Source organism: Notamacropus eugenii, chromosome 1 (genome assembly GCF_028372415.1).
Source record: "Notamacropus eugenii isolate mMacEug1 chromosome 1, mMacEug1.pri_v2, whole genome shotgun sequence".
Taxonomy (NCBI): domain Eukaryota; kingdom Metazoa; phylum Chordata; class Mammalia; order Diprotodontia; family Macropodidae; genus Notamacropus; species Notamacropus eugenii.
Genome location: NC_092872.1, coordinates 230,235,250 through 230,255,829, shown reverse-complemented (window position 1 = coordinate 230,255,829; position 20,580 = coordinate 230,235,250). Strand labels below are relative to the sequence as shown.

At 43.3% G+C, this 20,580-nt stretch overlaps 1 protein-coding gene across 14 annotated transcripts in view; it reads left to right on the top strand.

Moving 5' to 3' along the window:
- ZMIZ1 (zinc finger MIZ-type containing 1) overlaps positions 1–20,580 on the top strand; it is a 439,750-nt gene that overhangs the window by 157,647 nt on the left and 261,523 nt on the right. For 12 of the 14 annotated variants that reach the window (XM_072628053.1, XM_072628046.1, XM_072628050.1 and 9 more), the window contains one exon: positions 1,745–1,828. The exons of the other annotated variants lie outside the window; for them this stretch is intronic. The gene's annotated coding sequence lies outside the window, so the exon portion shown is untranslated. The remainder of the gene's footprint in view (positions 1–1,744; positions 1,829–20,580) is intronic. 14 annotated transcript variants of the gene reach the window in all.

Sequence of the window (20,580 nt, the reverse complement as noted above, 5' to 3'; positions counted from 1 at the left end):
TGGGACTCTGGCCCTGTCCTTCATTCCTCCCAGATCTCTGTGTGATTTTGGATTTGGAGAGCACCTGATACAGTGAAATGTTTCCCCACTGCCCAGGACAGCTTGTCCTCTCATTAGCTGCTGGGGTGTTGGTCCTCACTACTGAGTGAGGGAAAGCTTGTGTCTCTCTTGTTTGGGCGTGTACACACACATACGCTTGCACCTGCCCCCATGTTCTCTCCCCCTGTTCTCCGTGGAAGCTAGGAAGAAAGTCTCTATTTTGTTCCACAGTCAACTGTCCAGATGGCTACTCAGCTGGGCAGGCAGTTGCCTTGTATAACCTGAACCAGCCTTCCTGCACTTTTGAATTCTCTCCTCTCATGCCGAAGACCCCTGCTAAGTCTTCTTGACTCATTGGATCCTGTGTGCCCACCCACCTCTGTGGAGCTCCCCACCACCTGCTACCTTCCAAGGTCCTGACTTCAGTGCTCAGAATCCCTCAGGGCTGTAGGGCAGGGGCGAGAGCAGGAGATGCTTGAAGGATTCCTTTGAGCCTGCAATCAGAGCCCTCAATTTCTTCCCCTCAGTTGGAAGGTCCCATTCAACCCCAAACCCTCCCATCTTGAGGGAGTCTTAGACATGGGGTTGCCCAGTTCCCAAGGGGAACATCAACTTAGCTGGGTTTATGAACCTGGTGAAATTAAAAATACAAAACCAAAACTCTAAACCTATAGAAGACTTAGTCAACTAATTGTTAATGCTGGCCATTTAATGAAGCTCTCAGGCTCCATGGGGAAATGGCCTTCAATTCCAGCTGCCTTTCCCCATTTTTTACCTATGTGTAGTGTGAGGCAGGGTGATATAATGGTTAGGGGTTCTTGTGGGGACCACATTATATAATGATGTAAAGTACCTTCCAGACTTTGATTGGTCGGTATGTGAGTGTGTGCTGTTAATGGTGACAATGCCTTGTTGGGAGTCTCCCTCTTATCTCTGCATTACCAGTGTTTGGCACATAGTAGTCACTTAATAAATGCTTATTGATTGATTGATTAAGTACTTGGCCTGTTCCACTTTCCTGAAGCTTGCTGAATGGGTATGTGTTCAATATTCTCCTTGGGGGCCTCCACTAGGGTGGCCTCCAGGGACATTGGATCATGTTCTGAGGTCTGGCTTCACACTGCCTCTGGGAAAGCGGTTGTACATGGGCCTATGAGTCTAATGGTTATCACTCCTCCACTTAAGCCCTGGACTTTGATGGACAGAAGAGATAGAATGTGGAGAGAGTATTGAACCTAGAATCTGGAAGACCCCTGACAGGCTTTTTGCACTTACTTCCCAGGGTAGCTTGAGGATCAAATATATAATGTCAGCTATATATATAATATATGATATATAAATGTGGGTTATCATTATAATAATGATTATTATTCACAAGGTAGTTGTGAGGATTAAATAAGATAGCATGTACCATGTTTTATAAACTATAAAGTTATACATATATACATACATATATAATACATGTGTGAGGGCTATTATTATTCACAAGATAGTTGCACGGATCAAATGAGACAGTATGTGTGAAGTGCTGTATAAACTTGAAAGCTTTCTATAAATGGCATTTATCATTATGAAGAAACTGGGCAGTGGGCATCAGGAGAGACAAGGGCATCTGGTAGACTCGGGCATTTGCTGATTGAAAGCACTTCATCAGCCCCAGGGAGAGAAGTAAAGTTATGCTGACCCTCTCCTCTCCTTGCTCTAGGATGATGGAGCTCCTGTGAATGACCCAGGACCGGAGCTGCTGATTGGCTGCCGCTGGGGTACCAGCGATCTGGGAATCACTGAGGTAGGAGGAGGACAGTGCTGTGAAATCTAGCTTTAAGTGATGAGGGTTAGTGGGTGCTGCTTTAGTCTAGATACTTACATTCAGAATTGCTGCCTCTGCCAACTTCAAAGAAAATGCCCTTTCCTAAAAGGAGAGAGAGAGAGAGAGAGAGGAGAGAGAGAGAGAGAGAGAGAGAGAGAGAGAGAGAGAGAGAGAGAGAGAGAGAGAGAGAGAGAGAGAGAATACTCCTTTTGAGGGAAATAGCATCACTCTAGTGGGATACGGTAGGCAGAGACATCACATAAACACTTGCTGCCTCTGACCTCTGTTCCTAACTCTGGATCCCTCTCAGGTGTCTGACAGAATGATATTCAACCCCATCTGCTCCCTACCAACAACCACTTACTTACATTCACTGCACAGAGCTCAGTGTCAGGTTTTAGAAGTGGGTGGCATTACCATCTCCCTACTTCTTCCTCTTCAGGTGATACCTGAGATCTTCTGGGACTAGGCTGGGGATAGGGAGATGGAAGAGGACAGAAAAAAGCACTGAGTGCTCCCAATTAGAGGGAGCTAATTTTTCCCTTTCTGGTACATTCGTGATCCCTGTTGAAGGGGACATAAGGCAAGACGAACCAACTGATCAAAAGGCAAACCCTTGTTTATCATCTTGCTGGTCCCACTGTGGCAGACAGGCCTAGCTCTGCCTGGCTGAGAGAAATGATTACCTCTCAATTCAAGGCTCAGGTGGGCAAAGACAGATACCCTATGTGCACATCTCAGAAACGAGCATGCACACACACTCCTTCTTGGGAGAGAAACAAAAGAATCAGCCTCTTGGGAATAGTTTGGCCTTTAAAAAAAGTTTCCAGGGAACAGATCATCTGTTCCCATCTTCTCCTTTCCTTTCTTCTGTCCCTGGGCTTTGGCCTGTGTTTTACCTGTAAATCTCACAAATTACCAGAGCCATTGACACAACCACTGGAGCAAGTGAGTGGAGGACGTCTGCCTGCCTGGCCCTGCTCAGCTTGATTTTCCTCTTTTAATTACTCTGCATGTGTTCAGTCACATCTGCCTGCCTTTCTGGTCCTACCCCCATCTCTCTAGGCCCCTCTGTTTTCAATGGGTGACTTGGAGGTGAGTCAGGGATGCTGCTTTCTCAGAGGAGGAACAGATGTTGGCTCCTCTGTTTCAGCAAGTTCATAGCAGCTGGATCCTGTGGTGGTGGCCAGGAAGTGTGATCAGTTCACCGGGAGGCTTAAGTAATGTCCACCCAGACAGTCACCCCCAGCTTGGAGAAAGAGGAATATGCCATGCTCAGTGGGCACCTGGATCCCAGAGGTATTGGAAGATGCTTGGGCAGTAGAGAAATAGGGAATAGAAACGGGTATACTGTGAAGACACAACTCTGAATAACACAATTGGATGCTTCTCTTTGGGGTATAGATGGTGAACAACTAAAAACATCCTTGTCCCCTTGCCCCCATATCTGGGAGCCTGTTTTACAGGGAGTATGAAGCCTAAACTTCAAAATTAAGATAGTCCTGTTTTATGTATAGAACTGGGCAGGAGGGGACCTACATGTCTTTAGTGTTAATGCTGAGCCCAGACCCTGAGCTCTCCAGCTAGGGGCAGTTGAGGTGGACCCTTTCTCTCTCCAGCTGGGACAAGCAAAAGGGGACTTAAGGAATAGGAGAGTCATGTGGTGGATTGATTCCTGCAGACTTTATGAGGATGTCAGAGGCAGTGCTGGTTCATGTCAGCCTGTCTTCTGTCCTCCCAACCTCCTTGCTATTTCCTCCTCCCATTATCCTTTCTATGAGCTTATCTTCCATAGGTACTTGGTATTCTCCCCTTGGCCCCTACCTCCCCTAAAAGGTAATGTGAAGATTGGACAAATTTGTTCAGACAGAAGCACTGAGGACTTCCAGTGTTGTTCAAGCTTCAGAAGGGAGAGAGAGAGAGAAAGAGAGAGATAAGGGGGGGGGGGGTGCAAATAAGGGGGCCCATTTTAAAAGAAGAACTTGGAGAAGGTAGTGCCTTTTTACCTACTTAGCCCAGGCATGGAGATAGCCCAGATGGAGTAAAATTGAGAATGTAGACAGCTAGGCTGGAAGTGGAAATCTTGGTGCCTGGAATGTGTCTGTGCACGTGTGCGTGTCTGTGTCTGTGTGTCTGTGTTGGTATGGGTTGTTTTGTAAGTGGAGAAAGGGAATGGGGCTGAGAACTCTCTCTAGATTTGCAAAGTCTATATAAAAACGAAAGCTGACCCTGCCCCCTGGTGCTAAACTTTGACTGTCACTAAAAATCTTATTTTCTTTCCTGAAATAGAACAGGGTTAGGGCTAGGGGAAGAAATCCAGAGAGGAAAATGGAGGTGGGGCTAGCGCCTCTCTGGCTCAATTCATTTCAATTCAACAAGCGTTTATTAAACATTATCCTTCTCCCTTGGGAATACAGAGACAAATATGAAAACAGCCCTTGTCCTAAAGAAACTTATATTTTATTAAGGAATGCAATGTATAACCCCACCAGGAAGTCCAAAGTCATTTGAGGCAGGAGAGAGCTTTGATAACTGGGGACATCTAGAAAAGCTTCCTATAGGAGATGCTAAGCAGAGCCTTGAAGGAAGCTAAGAATTCCTAGAGGCTGAGGGAAGGAGAAATGTGTTCCAGGCAGGGGGGATGGCCCATGCAAAGTAAGAGAGGTGGGATATGGGATGCCAAAGAAACAGGGAGGAGGCCAGTTTGACAGGAATGTCAAGTGAGTGAAAAGGACTAGTATGTAGTAAGTCTGGAAAGGTAGGCGGCAGCCAGCCTGGGTGAAGACCTTTAAATAGCAAGCTGATTAGTTGGTATTTTATCCCAGAGGTACAGGGGCATAGGGACACCATGCTATATCCTTAGCCATGATTGTCAAAGGGGAAAGACTGAGTGTGGTTTTGCCAAACAGGCATGCCTTTTCAAGATCCCCAGTGGGTCTGGAGGTGCAAGCACACACACAGATATGCACATACAGACACACAGCTCCTGGATTTGAAGTGATAAATCTGGTGGGAGTCTGCAGTGGAGTCCTTGTTTTGGCCTGTAGGATGTTTCCTCTAACCCAGGTCTCCAGGATCTGAAGGCTTCAAGCTGGTGCCAGGGTTAGAGAGAAGGGGAAAATCGCTCAGTTTAAATGATCTTTGCAATGCCTCTTTGGCATGCCTCACCCTAAGCGTTCTGAAGTAATCTGACTTGATAGCTGTCATCTTGCAAAATAGCATCACGCAAACAAAAGATGATCTGTTAAACGAGGTGGCGCTGGCAAAGCCCCATCTGAAGTCCTGCTGTCATTTCTTAGCAAGTCAAACCCACTGGGCCGCCCAGTTCCTGGGAGTGGCATGAGTTCCTCAGTATTGCTACTGACGTCTTTCTTGGTCATGCAAAACAGTGTCCCCGTGTGCTCCGGAGCCCTGCTGATGCCCCCCCCCCCCTTGCCTTTGGCCGGTGCTGAAACAGTCTCTCTCTGGGCCTGGTCAGTCCATAGTGTCATAGAATCCGTGATCTATATCTAAAAGAGACCTCAGAGTCCACAGAGTCCAAACACCTTATTTTATAGAGGAAGAATTACTTACCAAGGGCCAGAGAAAAGAAATGATTATTCAAGGTCGCAGAGGTAGTAAGGAGTGAGCAGGGCGGGGGGTGCATTTGAGCTTTAGGCCCCCTCTTCCTCTTTTACTCTAATTTTACCTAATTTCTGGTGTACTGGGCTGTCTCTCATATTTTCAGAGACTAGTTAGTTAGTCCCTAGGTTGTTGACAGACTAGCTAGTTAGTGCAGGACCATTCCTTTGTACTTGGGTGGGCTAAGGATTCTGCAGGAGCTAAGGAATGAGTTGGAGGTCAGTGAAATCTTCCAGAAGTCATTACTCCGAACTTGCAAGGGGAGGGGAGGTAAATACACAAAAATGATAGAAAACCACTGCTAGCACCTGTAGTTATGTATGGAGTGTGAGAGTATGTGTGTGTGTGTGTGTGTGTGTGTACACGTGCATGCGTGCAAGTGTGTGTTTCCATATACATGTTTATCTCCCTCAGTAGAATTTCAGTTTCTTATGAATAGGGGCTATTTACTTTTGTCTGTGTGTACTTAGTACCTAGTACATAGTAGGTTTTTTAAAATAAATGTTTATTGATTGAAGAATCCCTTTCTCAACTAGCCAACCAAAAATATTTACTGAAATACTTATGATGGGCTGGCCTGACCAGGAGCTGAAAATTTAGGTTGGGAGGAACCTTAAAGGAGAATCTAGTCTAACATGTTCATTTTATATACGAGTAAACTGAGGCTCAGAGGAGTTTCCTAGCTTGTACCTCAAGGTCACTTAGCTAAAAGAGTAGGTTATTGTTGTGTTATTTCAGTCATGTCTCACTTTTTTTGGGTGTTTTGGGGTTTTTTGGGGGGGGGGGGGGTTTGGCCAGATACTGGAGTAGTTTGCCATTTCCTTCTCCAGCTCATTTTACAGATGAGGCAAACAGGATTAATTGACTTGACCAAGGTCACACAGCTAGTAAGTGTCTGAAGCTGGATTTGAACTCAGGAAGATGAGTTCATTCTTTTGAACTCCTGTCCTCACATTCTACCCGCTGTAACACCTAGCTGACCTAAGAAAATAGGACCTGAACTCAAATTCAAGTTTCCTGATCCTTAGCTGATTTGCATTCCTGGCCTAAGTGCTAGGACTCTTTCTGGGAATTAGTATAGGATAGTGGAAAGAGCACTGGATTTGGAACTGGAAGACCTTGGCTCAGATCTCTCTGTGACCTGGGACAAGTCACTTAGGCCTCTGTTTCCTCATTTTTAGAATGGATGAATTGATCACTAGCTCAATTGATCTCAAATGATCTCTAAGGTCCTAGCCAGCTGTCGAGTCCTATGTTTTTTATCCTCTGGTCCTCTCAGAGGTTTTGCTGGAGTACTGGTCAAGGCCAAGTCTGAAGGAGCCTTGCTGGTCTACTTTCCTACTCTTTCCTGGCTCATGTCCATTGGACATGCTGGCTTCTCAAGCCAGTATGATATTTGTCTGCCTCCAAGGGAGGCCAAGGTCTTCTTTGGTGGAGACAGGAGGGGAATCGAGCTAGTAACTAGCTGGGGAACCGTGCATGTATCTATGTGTGCTTGAGATCACTGGAGGATGGAGATAGGAGGGGAGAGCTATGGCAGGTACCTTTTGGGTCCTAAAACCATCAATGACTTCCCCTACAGGAGACCTCATTGCTTCTTTAACAATTGTCTCGGAGTGCTTTCACTCCCTCTTTGGGAACGGGACCTGTTAGAGCGAGGGAGCACTTGGGAGTAAGTGAGATTTTTTTTGCCCACCTTCCTTTGGTCTGCTTTGCCTTTAAGATGAACCAGAAACACAGTTTCTCCTGCTTCTATAACGATTTTGAAGCATAATAGCATAACATGAATGTCGAACGTGCTCTGCCATATTTGAAAGGATCTAAATGACTTTTGATGTCTGAGTTTTAAAATGTTTCCATCTCCTCTTTGTCAGTGAGGATAGGAATGGTTTCCCCAGAAGAGATGGGATGTGACTTTCGCAGTATTTTCTTTGGAGGGAGGGGGTTGACTTTTCAAAATAGAATTAGCGATAACTAGGTAATATGTTTTTTCCTTCATGCTCAACTATCTAAAGTGTTCATTTTATTGTTCTGAAACATGTTATTGCTGTTCTGTAAAGTGTTTGGGTCTGGGTTGAAAAACCTATCTAAGGGACGAGGAGCAAACCAGATTTCTGCCAAACAGTACAGCATCGGAGAGGAGTGTGCAACGGGACAGTCCTCCGTATTTTTATAGCTTCTGTCATCAGAGGAACATGTTTGGAATCATTTGTTTTATTCAGACTTTTCTTAACTAGGGAGTAAGGGAGGAGAGTATCTGCTCACTCTTGGTAGCTGGAGAAATGGAGGTCAGAAAGGGTAGGAAGAGGTCTGAATCACGTCTGGAAATGAAGCCCAAGGATTTGTTACCTGAATGCTATGACATAGGAAAGAAAAACTCCACATTAGGCAGGATGAAGAATCTGGAAAAAAGCAAGGACTGATAGTTGCTTTGAGATCACCTTATTATAGGCACTGAGTGCCCTGTGCTACTTTTTAAAGTAATCATTATTTGTAATAACGATAACAATGTATCACTTTGAAATTCATCAGTCTGTCAGAATTGCCTACCTAATGTCCAGCTGAGAACCATGGAAAGAAACCCAAAAGCCCTTTGGCTTTGGTCAGTGTTGATGCATTAAAATATTATTACTTTAGGTACAAGAGCATCCCTCAGAACCACTTGATTTAAAGGGAGGATGGATTAAAGGAGGCAGTGATGATACGCAAAACAGACTTTTAAGGAGAGACGGGTTAAAAAGAGAGAGAAGGATAAACAGAAGATAATAGGAGGGAAATATATGGTTCCTAATCGTTACTCTGAATGTGAATGGGACAAGCTTATAAAATGGAAGCAGACAGCAGAATGGATTAACAGCCAGAATCCAACAGTATGTTGTGTGTAAGATACATACTTGAAACAGAAAGACACACACAGTTAAAATAAAGGGCTGGATCAGAATCTATTATGTGTCAGCTGAAGTAAAAAAGGCAGGGGTAGCTATCATGATTTCAGACAAATCAAAAGCAAAACTAGACCTAATTTAAAGAGATTGTCAGGAAACTACATTTTGCTAAAAGGCACCACAGACAATGAAGAAATATTTTAAAATATATAGCAAGTTTCTCTGATTAAGACTTCATTTCTCAAATATATAGAGAACTGAGTCAAATTTATTTTAAAAAAAGCCATTCTCCAATTGATAAATGGTCAAAGGATATGAACAGGCAGTTTTCAGAAGAAGTCAAAGCTATCTATAGCTATATGGAAAATACTCTGAATCACTATTGATTAGAGATAAATTAAAACAACTTTGAGGTATCATCTCATACCTATCAGAAATGACAAATGCTAGAGGAGATGAGGGAAAATAGGTACATTACTAAATATTGATGGAGCAGTGAACTGGTGTAACCATTCCAGAGAAGAGCTTGGAATGCCTGAAGGAGTATAAAATTGTGCATACCCTTTGATCCAGCAGTCCTACTACTAGTTCTATATTCCAAAGAGATCAAAGCAAAAGAATCTTTATGTACAAAAATATTTATAGCAACTCTCTTGGTGGTGGCAAGGAAGTGGAAATTGAAGGGATGTTTATCCATTGGGTAATGGCCAAACAAGTTGTAGTATATGATTGCAATGAGGGGGTTGTTTCAGAAAAACAAGGCAAGACCTATATGACCCGAGGCAAAGGGAAGGAAGAAGAACCAGGATATCACTGTACACAGTAACAGTAATGTTGTTATGATGATCAGCTGTGAAAGACTTGGCTACTCTGATCAATACAGTGATCCAAGACAGTTGCAAAGGACTCATGATAAAAAAAACGCTATCCATTTTAAGAGAAGGAAAACTGATGTACTCTGAGGGCGCACTGAAATATAATTTTCCCTTTTTTTTTGTTTTTGCGATATGGCTAACGTGGAAATATGCTTTGCATAATTTTACATGCACAATTGATATCGCATTGTGTGCCTTCCCAGTGGGTGAAGGAAGGATGGGAGGGGATTCGAAAATCTGGAACTCAAAATTTAAAAAGAAAAGGATGCTTAAAAATAAAAAAAAAAAATAATGTTAGGTGAGGGGAGAGCCATTTGACTTTCATCTTACACATACATAGTTCCACCAAGGCTGGTGACCTCCTTTCTGGCCCAAAACTGGTTGAAAGTTGTAGTTGAAAAAGGAGAACATTAAGAAGGGTATCTCAGGCTGACAGCCAGAATAGAGGACAGGAAAAAAAAACCACAACATTCGGGCAGAGAGACTTAAAAACAAAAGTCTGGAATTATCTATAGTAGAGGCAAATAACCCTGTAGACCTTAGAAACCCCTGAGGTGCCCCCTGAGGGCATCACTGTAGTATGCTGTAAGAGATGATCCTAATGATAGACCCTCATCATTAAGACAGGATTAAATTCTCTTCTGGTTAAGAGGACCAGGAAGTTTGATATATTTTAGACAGATTTCTATCCCACATGGTTAAAATAAAAATTAAAAGTTGTTGTTGCTTAAGTGTGAATGCTCATCTAAATGGAAAACTCAGCTGTAACAATAGTCATGATGCAATTTACATTTGTACAGATTTTACAATTTTCTGTGATCTTTTGGGAGCCTCCGGCCCTCCTTAGGAGAGGCAGGCATGCTAGGTATTTATTATTATTATTATTTCCACTTGATACCTAAGAAAACTGAGGCTCAGATCGGCACAAAGACTTGCCTAAGATCCCATAGCTAGTCAGTGGTACAACTGGAAGGTAGAGCCCTGTCTTCTGCCTCCCAGTCCAGTATTTTCTTCCTTCCTCAAGAAGTATAACTAGGCCAGCCTTTTTTTATATTTTAGTCAGTGGGGGCCCCTTCTTAGCGAGATGTTTCTGCTTTCCTCTAATGTCTCTCATCCTGAACTTGCCAGTTCAAAATAACCATCATGGGATCCTAGACTTAGAAGTAGAAGGGACCATCTGCTTGATCTGGTTTAACTTCTTCAACTTTGACCATTGAGGAAACGGAGACCCAGAATTGTTATTTAAATGAATTCAAGTCCTAAGTAAGTGGCCAAGCCTAGAACTTGAACCTAGACCCTCCAACATGGAGTTTCTATTATTCTAAGATCTGCCATTACTCTCAGATCTTTCCTTTCTTCAGTGAAAGTTGGGGCAGACTTTCAGCTCTCTGAAAGCTATATTTCAGCTATGAGTGTCCCTGAGCCCCGGGATAGAGCAGAGGCTAAAGTGGAAAACCAGACTTTTGGAAAAGAGTATATTCAAGAATGTATTTTAAAAAAAAATGTTAAAGATGGGACACCCTGGACTTCCTGACACTGAGATAGTTTATAATAAAGAGGGAAAACATTTTAGATCGTCATTCTTGAGCTCCCACAGATAGATGGGAGGCATCATGGTAGGGTGTGCCTTTGGAGTCAAGGAGATACCTGGGTTCAAATCCTGTCCCTGGCAATACTGTCTATGTTTGCGTTTGCCAGGCACTGTATTGAGCACACAAAGAATGGTAAAAACAGACACTGTTCTCAAGGTATATATGAAGTATATGGGTAGTCATATGAGAGGGGAAGGTTCTAGCAGCTGAGGGGACCAGGAAGCATCTCCCAAAAGAGGGCTTTGAGCTGAGTCTTGAAAGAAGCCAGAGAAACTATACTATGAGCATAAGGCAAGTAGCTAAAATCCCAGTACACCAACCAACTCTCTAAGACTGTGTAAGCTGGGGAAGCAGTAGGCGCTTAATAAATGCTGATTGACTGATTGAAGGATTTCAGATCTCTGTCTTCAAAAAGAGCTTCCTCATAGGGAATTCCACCACATTGATGAAAATCACAGATCTGCATATCTCCTCTGTTAGAAGAGGGAGGGACAGAGATAGAGACACATGTAGACTGAAGGAAAATTTTAGTAAAGATAAGTTCATCTCTGTTTGCCTTCTCTAAAAGTGCAAATTAAGTGGGTGGCCAGGGTCTCCTGACATTTTGTGGCTAGGGTCCTCCTGCCTTGCCCAATATTTCCCTCTCAAACTGATTCCTTGGACTTCAGAAGATGCTCTCCCCTCTTGCATACATTCCACAGAATTGGAGCCTGGGCTTTGGCCAGGAGTGGGAATGAGCAGCAGGCTGCTGAAATGCCTCTGGAATCCCTCCTTGGGGCTGGTGAGGAAATAGAAATCCAGCAGCCCCTGCAGAATCTCCCACGTGGCCCAGGAGGGGAGGGGCTCAGAGCTCTTTGAGCTTTGGAAGCTCAGAGACTGTAACATTACCATCACTGTTGCAGTCGGGTCATTAAGAAGCATTTTATAGGATTGAGGTTACTTGGCACCAAGTCAAAGGGTGAATTGTCTAATCTGTGTTTACTTTGCTATTCCAAATGCAGAGATTAGAGGTTTTTAAAACCCCCACCCCCCAAAAAAGATTATACCTTGGGCAGTAGCATTTTTTCCTCCCCAGGAAATCAGAATGATGTAGCTGGAGCTGAGGAGTATGGGGGACTGGCCTCCTCCAGTCTCTATTTGTCTAAGCATTCCTTCTAAGGTGTCATTCCCCTCAGGTGTGTGGGATGCCTCTGGTTTGGAATTGCAACAAGTCAGGTTTTCTTGTGTGGTATCGATTACTGAGTGGAAAATAGGATGAGATTCTGGGATGGTGGTTGGTGGAGGGCTGGGTCTCCTAGAAAGACTGGAGTGGGTGTTCCCATTGTTGCAATGAGAATAGGGTCTTTCCCTGTCTCTCTTTCTCTGTCTCTGTCTCTCTGTCTCTCTCTCTCCTTCTCTCCCTCCCTCCTCCAAACTCCCTGGCCTAAGTGGTTGCTGCTTATTTTCAAGGAGGAACGGGAGAAGCACATCAGTGTTTCCAAACATTTTTCATGTCTCTCTCTCTCATATTCAGAGTTTGCCATATTCAATAGCTCACAGGAAACCTGCTGTTAATTGTGAAATGTAACCTCTGAAATTCTCCTTCACGGTATCTTCTCTTTTCGGATGTTTTCAAGTTAATACATTCCCTTTCCATAAATTGCCGGTGGCAGAGAATTAGGCAGCCAGTAATTAATCATTCAAGTGGCTTAGAGTTTATTACTTTTAAAAAATTGGTGAGGAGCAGAAAGCATTGGTTAAAAAGCAGTTCCAAACAGATGCCGCTAATAGAAACCTCAGTGCCCCAGAAATGTGGGTGAGAGAATTAACATCCTTCTTACCTTTATACTACCTGATTAGCGAATGTGAGTGTCCCTGGAACACAGTAGGGATTTGATAAGTGCCAGGTGAGATCAGTTTAATGCAACTAGTGAACTAGTAATCACCAGAGGACTTGGTGCTTTTTACAAGCCAGGGCTCCTCTAGATATGTTTTCATAAGAGAACTGGAAAGGCCCTTAGTCTAATCCCCTTTGTGTTACCAAAGATAAACTGAGACATTAGTGACTTCACAAGAGTCTCAGAGTTGGTAAGTGTCATGTCTAGAATTCAAACTCAAGTCCAGTTTTTGCAAGTTCAGGATGGTTCCAGCTTCAACCTTCTTTCCTCTAGACCTTGATGCCTCTTAGAGCAATCCAGGCTTGATGGGGCAAGAACAGTGTGCTTAAACCTTTCTAAGCAATGAATGTGCTTCTTTGGAATGGTGTTTATACTTGAGACCCCATCATTATGGACTTGTTATCCCAGAATGCATCAAAAATTTCTCTGGAGCACTTAACCATTTTCAGACTGTATTAAATTCTGTATCCTGAGAGACAATGGAGTGTAAAGAATTAGGACCAGAAAGGTTCTAGTGATACCTCAGATACATGCTGGCTGCATGACCCAAGGATGGCATTTCATTTTAGTACTGTAGGCAACCAGGATTGTAAATGAAAGCAAAGTTTCTAGCACTGTAACCTCCGTTAGAAAAGAGATTTGCCTCATCTGGAAGTTTCTTGCATGGATGAAATTACAGGTCTAATCTCTCCCATTTTCCTATCCTGTGTCTAGCGCAGGACTGGGGATGAAATATCATTCAGTCAAAACCTTGGAGTTTGAGACATAATTATTTTGCTATCTGCTTCTTTATGAGGAGAATGAAAAAGAGCTCTGGACTAGGATTTACACTGACACCTGTGCGATTTCAGGTGAGCCCTCACCTCTATGGACCTCAATTTCATCTGTCAAATGGGAGATTAGAATAGTTAGTACCTAAAATACCTCTGTATTTCTTCAATTTTAGAGTTTCAAATCCTGTTTCTTTTTTAAAAAATTATTCTATATTTAAACTCCAAATAAAAGGAACATTTCCTTACAGCTAGAACAGAAAAAGAAACTTGTACAAGAAACCATGAGCCCCTATTATACACAGCTTACTTTTTCCTTTTGAATATATCATAAATTCAATGTGTAACTTTCAAAACTGTACAGCTTTGAACACTTCCTGGCCTTCCCTCCCTTCTCTTCAGTGCCCTATTTCCAAAAGCCAAGCCCATTTCATATGGTGTTTCCTTTGGTAGAATTCTTACGCCCCATGAGACCATGGGACCCATGAGACCAGGGTTCTATTGGGTTCTGCTTTTTTTGAAGAGGCACCATGGGTCAGGGTATAGAGCACATTTCCTTGGGGTCATGAAGAGAAGGGGTTCAAATACCACTTTTTATTAGATTGTGACCCTTGTCCTTCTCTGTACAATGATGGGGGAGGGGGAAGGGAGAGACACAGAGGCAAGAGGATGATATTGGGAGTCAGTGCAGAATAAACAATGCCTTCCGTCATCTGCTCTGGCTTATTAGCCTCTTAAAATAGGATGCAGGACCTCTATGCCTTCTTCACAGACGAGAGGGCCTCTGGGTGTGGAATATTGCACATACAGTTAATTCAGTGGAAATGTTAGCTGGTTTTACTGAGCTATTTTTTTCTTTAAAAAAAAATTCTTTGTCATAAGGAGTCACTGGTGTAGGAAAAAAAGGAGGGAAATACAAAGTGTCCCAAAAGTCTGATGGCAGCTTTAAGTTTTTATTGATAAAGAGTTTAAAGCTGCTCTCAGACTTTTGGTACACCGTGTATTAAGAAATGAAGTTGATCTAAAACCAAAATGAATCCATCAAGTTAAAAAAATAGTGGGGTGCAAAAGACAATATCTCTCTGAAACTGACCAGGCTTTCTAGTGGTTCCTCAGCACAGACAGATAGCATCGCAAGTAGCCAGCCCCATGGCCAACTGCAGAGCTGACATAATGAAGTTGTCTGGTTGGATCTGTCTGGCTCTTTCTCTTTCTGCCTCCCTCCCTCCCTCCCTCCTTCCTCACCACCCCCAGCCTGCTTTACCCCTCCCCCACCCCCTTCCCAATTTCCCTCTCTTGTTTCTCAGTCCTGTGGTCAGCATGTTACTGCCCTGGCATCTCAGCCATTCCTGAAGTCTTATCTCTTCGTGCCATCTGGGGAAGCCAAGGATCCAGCTTTGGAGGAGGGGGGAGTTGTGAATGGTTGAAGGATTTTCAACTGACTGACTTATGTAATGAAACCTTCATCCTGGGCTGAGGGGCTTGTGCAAAACCACAGGGGATTATGCTGGAATCCAGGATTTTCAGATCTATCCCCAATCTAACACAATGACAGCGGAGCCCTTATGGTTTCCCCACACTGAGAGGCAGCAAGCATGTTGGTTATCAAGAACAGCATTAGAGTGGGAGAGAGAAAATGTGACTTCCGAGCCCTGTAATACTCACTAGTGACTGGAGCAAAATTTTGCCTTGGTTTGCCCCATCTGCAAAATTTGTACCACCTATCTGCCAGAATTGTGAAGATCGGATGAGATAAAGCCATGGTAAGGGCTTTGTAAACTGGAAGGCACCTTACAGATGGGACCTATGATCTCTACTGTTTTTCAAATAGTTTATTGATGTTTTTCTTTTACATTGCTTTCCCTTCCCGATGACTACTCCGCCCTATCCACAGAAAAAACATATTCCCCTGTAACAAAGCTGTAAAGTTAAGCCAAAACAAATCAACATATTGACCCAGCTCTGCCAGCCTACACCTCAGTCCACAGCTCCGGTCCACCACCTCTCTGATGAGAGCTGGATGATTTGGAGTCAGTCTCTAGGATCTGATTGGTTGAAACACTGATCAGAGTTCTGAAGTCTTTTGATTATTATGACCGTTGTGTAGATGGATTTCCTGGTTTTGTTTAATTCATATTTCATCAGTTCTTACAAATCTCCCCAGGGTTCTCCAAATTCTTCTTATCTGTCACTTGTTAGTAGATTATTCTGTTCCATTATAATGATAGAAGACAGTTAATTCAGCCATTCCTTAAATAATGAGGACCTCTTTTACTTCCAGGTTCTTGGCTACAACTCTAAGCTCTACTAGGAATATTTGTGTGTGTGGCCCTAATTTTTGTTAACCTTCTTATGGTTTATGCCCAATAGCAGTACGTGTAGGTCAGAGAACAAGTATGGTTCAGTGACTTTTCTGGTGTTTACTGTTACTGTAACAGTATTGCTTGCTGGTACCCATACACAGTACCTAGCAAGTAGTACATAGTTAATAAATGTTTCTGGAGCGGTGGTTAGAGTGCCAGGCCTGTAAATTCAAATCTCTCCTCAGGTCCTTAATACTTGTAGTGGCCCTAGGCAAGTCACTTAACCTATTTACCTTAGTTTTCTCATCTGCAAAATGAGTTGGAGAAGGAAATGGCAAATTGCTGTAGTGTCTTTGCCAAGAAAACCCCAAATGGGGTCACCAAGAGCCCCGCGCAACAAAATGACTGAACAGAACAGCAAATATACATCCTTATTATTCCCTTTCCCTTCCCATTCTTCGGAAAATCACTTAACTTCTTTCTGTGTTGGCTTCATAGGTTCTCTAGTCGATTACAAAAGGGACCATAGAGGCCATGAAATCTGGTCATCTCATTTTACAGATAAGAATAATAGGCTAAGAAAAGTGAAATGACTTGCCCAGGTTCATACGCTTTCAATCCAGGCTTTCCTGCCCCCACGTGCAGGAGTCACCTTTCCACTACAGTTAAACAGACTGCAGAGAGTGGACAGAACAGTCTCTAAGGCCCTTCCTGCTACTTCTGTAAGCCTGCGAAATCTTTTAGGAAGCTGCCCAGAGGCTGGCAGCAGAGGAGCAGCCACCCATTATAGGCTCATTTGCCAGATTCCAGCTGTTGGGCCCAGAGCTCCCCTGACAAAAGGGTTACTAAGAAGGAGTAATTGCAGACACTGAGTTAGGTTACAGGGCAGGAGGCAAAGGGACTCCTGTTGCAGCTGGGAGCTCTGAATCCTTGACCACATCTAATTACCTTTGATCTCTGGTAATTGAATCACAGTTACACAAGGTGGCATCATTTCTATGGGCATTTTTTGTAACTTACAAGCTCTTGTCAACCCCAGATGCGCACACACACACACACACACACACACACATACACACACACAGAGCTTTGTGTGTGAGATCAAGGATGGAGGACTCAGTGAAAGGATGGGGAAAGGCTGGGTTGGCAGGGGCAGCCTCTCTGTGTAGACAGAACAGAAGCTAAGAGCTTCAGAAGAACATATCTGGATTTGGAATTAAAGGAGCCCAGTTTGAATCTTGGCTTGGACGCTTAGCCACCTTATGACCCAAGGACAACCTTTAAGCCTCAGTTTCCTTGTCTATAAAAACTAAACTACCTCTGAGCCTCCTTTCCAGCTCCAAGTATATGATCCCAAACCTGCCCCAGCCTCCTGTTGCTGTCTCTTCTTGCTCCTTCCTGGCCAATACAAATTCAGGAGGGAAGACAAAGCTTAGTATCTGCCTTTAATTGTCTTTCCTATCTGTAGGTTCTGCATTGCTGAGAGATTTCCCTTCCTGGGAGGTGCTGGTAGCAGGCTAATGAGAGAACGTGGTACAGAAAGCAATTAACAGACCAGATGTTGGGCAGAGGGATCAGCCGGTTTGGCTTGGGTAGAAACAATGAATTTGTATCAAGTAAATTGGGAAAAGCGGATGCAATCGTGTGTGTGTGTGTGTGTGTGTGTGTGTGTGTGTGTGTGTGTGTTTGTTTGTTTCCCCTCAGTACATCATGTCCCAAAAGTCTTAGTTCAGTCTCAAGCTATTACATTTTTGAGACACTGTAGAATGGGTGGATCCCAGTATTTGAGAGATTGTTGGGTTGGGGGAAGAAGAGGAGGGAAGGAATGGTGTCTGAAAGGATAGAAATATTTTAGCTGTGGGTCTTAGGAATCAGCAAGGAGTATTCATGTCAAAGGAGATATGAAGAGTCTAAGAAAGGAATGCAGCATTGAAGGGTGAAAGAAACTCCCCCCCCCCAACACACACACATACACACAGATACACACAACCCAATGGTTCAATAAACTGACCCATTCATCAGGAAACTGATGAGTCTTCAGGAGAAGGGGATCTCCAAACGTAGATGCTGGTACTAGTACACACAAGCATGTCACTTTGTTTTTTCCAGTTATGACACGAAGTCTTTTTTGGATGTTATGTTACTGAAGATCAAAGCAGATCTATAAGAAATTGTCTTTAATATAAATTGTGCTTAGCCAGAATGCATAGTATTCCAAGTAGAGTATTTGCAGAGTTAAAAGACCTTGCCCTTTACACGTATGTAACATGTCAGACCTTGGATTCAGGAACAACTCAACCAAAGCATTCCTCAAATTGAAGGGAAATTGGACGTGGGAGAATCTCCTAAACCTTTCCATAGTGTTGCCAGGTTAAAACATAGAGCATGCCACAATTTCCTCATTGCAAAGAATCCCATGCCATGAGCAAAAAACACCTTGAGAATGACTGCTCTGAGAAAGGCCCACATGCTTCCAGTTCCTGAAGTGAGCCTAGCACTAGAGAGGCCATTGGCGCTACATTAGTGTGGCAGGGGATGACAACACTCAATGAGAACCTTATCCAGCTGTTCTCCACATCACAGACTTGCAAGGATCACTTCCTAGAACAGTGATTGGTGTACCTTTGTTCACACTCAATCACCCTCTTATGTTCCCAGTTATTATGCCATGAAATTTCAATGTATCAGTTATTTTTTTAGACCAGTGTGTTCTAGATGTAACTTGCTGCCTCTACCATCTCAACTATTCAAGTCAACAAACAATTTGCAAGGCAAGGTGCTAGGTCCAGGGGAAAGGATAAAAACCAGTCCCTAATCTTTGGGAGCTTTGCAAGGAACAATTGCAGGATAGGATTTAGAATCAGATAAGTAAATAGATTTTTTTTTCCTGCCAGGAGAAGGCACTAACAGCTAGGGGGAAGCAGGGAAAGGTGAGGAAAACGCACATTCCAGGCATTCCAGGAGTCAGTCTGTACAAAGGGCATGAAGGTGGCAGATGAAATGCCTCATTGGGGAACAGGAATTGTCCTCTCCCAAACTATCAGGTAGCCAGTTTGACTGAAATATAGAGTATATTAAGGAAAATAATGGGAAATAAGTCTGGGAAGGTAGGTTGGAAGGTGATTAGGAAAGTCTTTGTATGTTAAGTTGAGAATTTGGTCTTTTATCCTAGAAGTAATATGGAGTCACTGACAATCCTTGAATGGGAAAGTAGCATCTCTTTTCTGAGGAAGATTATTTTGGCTATGGGAGGATAGACTGGAGAGAGTAAATCAATGGTGAGGCCTTTGCAGTGATGGGCATCTGAACTAAGGTACTTAACTGTGTGAATGGAGAGTGGAAGGAATGATGGAATAAGCATTTACTAAGTGCCTACTGTGTGCCAGGCATTGTGCTAAGAACTTTAGAAATATTATATCCTGATCTTTGTATGCAGGAAAGAGGTGATGTGGGCATCAACTTGGGCAACTGATTGGGTGTGGGTGGGGGGAGGGCATGAGGGAGAGAGAAGAGTCAAGGATAACTTTCGGAAGGATGATGATACCCACAGCAGTCATTTTTTAATGCATTTTTGAGGCAATTGCGGTTAAGTGACTTGCCCAGAGTCCTACAGCACATAAATGTCTGAGGCCATATTAGAACTCAGTTCCTCCTGACTCCAGTGCCAGCGCTCTATCCACTGCACAACCTAGGTGCCCTCATTTTTAAAAAATGTCGTTTCTTTATTAAAATAGCAGCTTAAATAATTATTTTTGTCAACTCCCAAATCTAGAGATCAGGCGTAAGCGGTAGACCTTTTACATAATTGTACAAGAACCCCACAATAACGAATCTTCAAAAACACTACTGTCATTCCTACTTGGTTCAGTATGCTGTGAAGGTAACAGTTCATCTTCCAACTCCATCCTGCAGGCAGACATCAGAATTTGGCAAGAAGCAAGCAGGTGGAGGTCCATGGCTTCAGGAAATGAAGCCTGGTTCAGTCTGCCTTTCTCCACCTTGGTTATCCTCTCTTTGAAGGAGAGAAAGTGTAGGGGAGAAGTAATTGGTGTGTTGGACACCTCCTCAGTTGTGGCTGCCCTCAGGGACGAGGGGCATTCCTCTTGGTCATAAGAGCATGTCCACTCACATCTTAGCTATCCAGAGTCTTATTAACCCAATCCAAGAACTCCTCTGTGTGGAAGCCTGAGTAGGCACTAGGCAGGAAGAGGTCCTGCTGCCACCATGACGTCTACTGGAAAACAGGGCCTCTGAACAACTAATCACTTCTACTTCTGAGTTCTCAAATTTGGTATTTGAACCCTTCTATGGGGAGAGAAGGCCCATAGGCCTTGTGATCTCAACAGGGAGAGATACCTAAGAGGCCTCCTTCAGGGGGTGTGTAGGTGTGAGTGAGTTTGGCAAGAAGAAGAAAGGTGCTCTCCTAAGATTCTCAATGACATTGTCTAAGCCCTCTTAAAAATAGTTAAGGTATTTATAGATATGTGATTACATACATTTCCTTATTTGATCCTTACAATAATCGTGAAGCAAGTGCTATTACCTTCACTTTACATCTGAGGTAACTGAGGCAGACAGAGGTTAAGTAACTTGCCAAGGTTACATAACTGATAAGTGTTAGAGGCGTGTTTCAAACATGGGTCCTCCTGACTCCAGAAGGATCTTTGGGTCAGATTCCAGGTCAGATAGTCAATCAGCAAACATATTTAGTTCATTAAGCAGTAGCTTAAATTTACATTAACTAGGCTTTAAGGTGTACAAAGTATTTAACTTAACCTTCTCATTTGATGTCCTCCATAATCCTATGT